Raw genomic sequence first — 4,972 nt, forward strand, 5'->3', positions numbered from 1 at the left:
TTCTCTTTAACTGGTGCAGCGTTAAAAGTAATTTCGGAATTAGAAGCTGCCGAAGCAAATTACAATATAGCGTGGAATTGCTAGTGGAGCGTTTTGAAAATAAAAAAGTCATAAAAGTCAGTCAGATCGAAATTCGCAAAGAGAGTGGAGCAAAGTGTTCAAAGTTAAACGACGTAAAAATTGGTAATATTATAAAGTTTTTAACAGAAAGATGTCTTTTTCTAGAAACTGTTGAAATAATTAATAAACCGTTCAAAAATTTATATACATATGCTCACGATAAACAGCAGGAAAAAACTCACGTTTCTCAAACCGGTCCCATATGTTATTATTGTAAAGGTTCACATTACGTTTACGGTTGCAAAAATTTTGAGATGCAACCCGTAAAATCTAGATACAATGAAATAAAAAACTTAGGTTTATGTACAAATTAACCTAGAAAAGGTCATTCAGCGTATGTATGTAAATCATCTGGATGCAAAAAGTGCTAAAAAAGACAAAATACCCTTCACTATGACATTAACAGCGGTAATCAAACAAAAAGTAATGAAGATAGTAGATAAGCAAAAGGAGATCCAGCTCAATTTGCATAATTTAGGGGTGAAGAAGATGTTCAGGGCAGATTCCCTCGAAGATGTGTCATTTTCCCGCGAAGAGGGGTTTTAGATTTTGAAGAAGATGTAAAAAAAGAAGACGTTCCGGGCAGATTCCCGCTAGGAGGGGTCCTTTAAAGAAGATGTAAAAAAAGGTAGGGGTTCACGGCAGATTTCCGCAAAGAAGGGTTATTTCGAGGCAGATTCCATCGAAGAGGGGTCATTTAGATTTTGAAGAAGATGTATTTGTGGTAAATAGGTTCATCAATAAATTATCTTTGTTATTTGAGTCAGCCTATAATAATTATTATTATAGAATGCCAGCGCCAAGACTCAGGCGATCGAGACTTTCACTTTTCTTAACGCGGCTGGAGAATGGCACCTGAAATGAAACGCCGTTTACTTCTGCCCTCATTTTGAAATATATATCATATAATTTAAGAGTGAATCTTCCAAGGAATCTCACAAATTCACGCTAGAGGGCTCTTCGTAGTTTTGAAGAAGATGGTTAAAAACATATTTATGGTTCGAATTAGCTGAGTAACCATCTTCAAATGAATTAACGAAATATGCATTTGCTAAGTGTGATTATTAAATATTTTTAATTTTCGATTTGTGGTTTAGAAAGTAAATATTTTTAAAACTACTTCAAGTCATGTACGGTAGCAACTAACCTTAATTTAGATTTTTTGAAAAGTATCTTGCATTCTCTATGCAAACGAAGAAATAATAATAAGGCTATTCGAGTGCAATATGATTGACTTTCAAAAAAATGTCCTAAGTTTGTGTATATATACAGAAAATTGTTTCTATTGAAATCAAAGTATAAACAGTTCTCTCCATCGACTTTTCTTCAACAAGGTTTCTAATCGTAAGTAGAATTTTTATTTATTCTTATTAATTTACAGATTAATATTCAACTTTAATATCGTTAATAGGTATTAGGTATTGTAGAATTCACCCTTTCACTGTTTCTTGATACAGTTTACATTTTATATAATTGAAATATTAATTAATAATTTAGTCAAATTTTGTTTCAGTATTTTCAAAAATGTCTGAAGAAATTCCTAATCCTAGTCAATCTACTCCGACGCCGTCACTAGAAGAGGAATGCTGGGATGATGATGATTACCCAACCTACGATTCTATGCCATATGTGATGGCAAATAAAATTATTAGAAGTCCACCATCGGGCAAATCAAAATCAGAAAAAAAGAAATTTAGAAAAGAGGAAAGGTTGAGGTTGAATAAATTAGAAAATGATGAGGAAAGGTTGCGCCTGAATAAATTAGAAAATAATAAAAAATAAAATTTGAAAATTTATTAATGAACTTTTTTTCTCCTAATAGTATCATCAACTGAAACAATAAATATAAACCCTAAAGATAAACGAGTAGAATATAAGTAGAATGAATTATTAATTCATTTACTATTGAAACAAAGTGAAGATATTAAATTTTATGAATTACTCTTGCGAAAAAGTATGCCGTAATCTGGATTCGAACCAGAAACCTTTAGATTTTCAGTCTAATGCTCTCCCATTTGAGCTATTTCGGCTTATTAAAATATATTATTAAAATGTTATTTAAAATTTCTTTTAAATATCAAATAAAGTGGGGGTATTACATTTTATATATTATAGAAACAGTAAATATAAAAAGAATATGATAGTGTAATATTGGATTTTGAATTAAACTACGAGTATAACTGAAATCTTATCAATCGCGAAAAATGAATGAAAGAGAAAGATGTGTTGCTGAGAGAACGTGGCAAGCTATTGATTCTCACATCAAGTTAAAGTGTTTATTAAAAATGGATTTACAACAAATATATTACTTACCGAAGAACTACATCAAAACAATTAGTGTATGTGATCTTGAAGACGGATGGCATATATTACCCGATTATATACGAAATGACCCAGTGATAAAGAAATATAAGTCTTGTAAAAAACATTATTTATCAAACACCCACAATGATTTTATAGACGGCCCACCTAAAAGGATTATTAACTGTGAATATTGCATTCAAGAACATAAATGATAATATAGGGTAAACAAAGAAGAATATTATTTATTAATTGTATTATTTCATAATGGGGAATTATAAACACATTTTAAGTTTTAGAGTATTTTAATAATTTATTTATTACATTTTACATGTGATATTCATACACTTTTTCAATATCACTAAGAACTAGATTTTGATTAAACGTTAGGTACTCAAGCAAACAGTAACTTTGTTCACAATTGTTTAAGTAACATAAGTTCATTAGTTTATCTATACATGTTTCCATCGAACAACCATCGCAATTAGTAATATGAAGTATAGCATTATTATAGAAGATTTTAAAATCTAAGTAGTGTAAACATTTTAGCCTATANTATATTTTAGACGGCCGGCGTATCGTTTTAGGTCACTGCCGGGGCCGGTACCGCGTTCTCCGGCCGCGAACCGTCTCGTGAAAGGTAGCCCTCGCTTGAGCTAGCGCTGTGCTGTACCCGTGCATTATATAATTATAGGGTGGCTCAAATAACGAAGATAATTTATTGATGAACCTATTTACCACAAATACATCTTCTTCAAAATCTAAATGACCCCTCTTCGATGGAATCTGCCTCGAAATAACCCTTCTTTGCGGGAATCTGCCGCGAACCCCTCCCTTTTTTTACATCTTCTCTAAAGGACCCCTCCTAGCGGGAATCTGCCCGGAACCTCTTCTTTTTTTACATCTTCAAAATCTAAAACCCCTCTTCGCGGGAAAATGACACATATTCGAGGGAATCTGCCCTGAACATCTTCTTCGCCCCTAAATTATGCAAATTGAGCTGGATCTCCTTTTGCTTATCTACTAAAAGGCTCCTTGAATTTCTTGTCCATTTTGATCTTCCAACAGATACGTTCTTGGGTTGGTTAAATTAATTTTTCGTATTTTAAAGATTTCCGTACTCCAACTCGGGACATATCCTTTTCTGAAAGCTTCCCTGTATTTGCTGATTCTTACATAATCNGTAAAAGGCTCCTTGAATTTCTTGTCCATTTTGATCTTCCAACAGATACGTTCTTGGGTTGGTTAAATTAATTTTTCGTATTTTAAAGATTTCCGTACTCAAACTCGGGACATATCCTTTCCTGAAAGCTTCCCTGTATTTGCTGATTCTTACGTAATCGTGCAGTTTAAACTTGGGACGTTTAGGATCGATAATTTTGATGTGACTGAAGGCTGTTTGTAATAATTTTTTAGCATTGTTTCTGTTCACTTGGCTAGGCTTCAATCTGATAGTCCTGTGCTTGGTGTTATTGTATTGAAGTACAAGATCTTGTAGCATGTTTATCCATTTATAAATTTCCTTAAAGACTGAACCGCTTCCACATTAGATGTTTCAATGTTTTATTCACCCGTTCTACGACGGAGGCTTTTAAGCTGGAGTAGGTACTGTAGTGATTTATTTTATATTTACTCATCAGTTCTCGAAATTCTTTGTTATAAAATTCCTTTCCCAAAACAGTCTGACAATTTCGAGGAGCAATACTCATCTTCATTAAAATTTTACGCATTGCATTGGTTACATCTCTAGCGGTCTTTCTTTTAACCGGCTCCGCCCAAACAAACTTGCTAAATACGTTTATAACTATAAGAATGTATCTGTATCCTCTGTTTGCCCTAGCATAAGGAATCATTTCCACTAAATCAGCTTGTACGAGGTCGTGTAAACCTTTTACGATGACGTGTCTTCTGGGAAATGTTCTTCTAGCTGGTTTGTGAAGCTCGTTAACAAGTTGCTCTCTAATGCTAGTCATTTTTTGTTATAGGACACTGTAAAACGATTTCCACATACAAAGATGGTTCTTGCGGTACAGTTATAAAACTAATCTTGTCTCCTTTATTTATATTTGTATGAAGAAGTTGAACCAAATTAATAGCGGCACCACCATTCAAGAACATTTGACAAGTAACCGGTAACATATTCATATTTTCTACTTTTCCAGATACTGGGAAGATATACTCCTCTGGGAAGATATACTCCTCTTTATTATTCTCCAAAGTGTACCTACCCACTATTGTAGAATGCTGCTTCAGGCCTTTTATTTTTATCACACATTTACTATGATGCGATTTAGGCTCACAAATATAGAAGGGTTGTAATTCTGGTGAAGATGTTATCATTGTTTGGGAACGGATCTGCCCCTTAACATATGACGACCAAATTTATCGATAGGAATGATGACGATTTAAACGATGGATATAAAGTGTTTATTTGAAGATGTTGGCAGTTATTTTATAATTTTAGCTTCTCTCATTTCCTCAATGATAAAAAAATTTCGTTGTTCACAGAGTCATTTCCTGCTAATTGTGAAGCGATTAGGAGACGCAATCT

At 33.2% G+C, this 4,972-nt stretch overlaps 1 non-coding gene across 1 annotated transcript; it reads right to left on the reverse strand.

Annotated features, from left to right (window-relative positions):
* Positions 1 to 2,077: 2,077 nt before the first annotated feature.
* Positions 2,078 to 2,150, reverse strand: Trnaf-gaa. Its single transcript has one exon. It is a non-coding gene; the product is annotated as a tRNA-Phe (tRNA).
* Between the last annotated feature and the right edge of the window lie 2,822 nt (positions 2,151 to 4,972).

The sequence above is a fragment of the Anoplophora glabripennis genome, unplaced genomic scaffold (genome assembly GCF_000390285.2).
Source record: "Anoplophora glabripennis isolate ALB-LARVAE unplaced genomic scaffold, Agla_2.0 scaffold530, whole genome shotgun sequence".
Lineage (NCBI taxonomy): Eukaryota > Metazoa > Arthropoda > Insecta > Coleoptera > Cerambycidae > Anoplophora > Anoplophora glabripennis.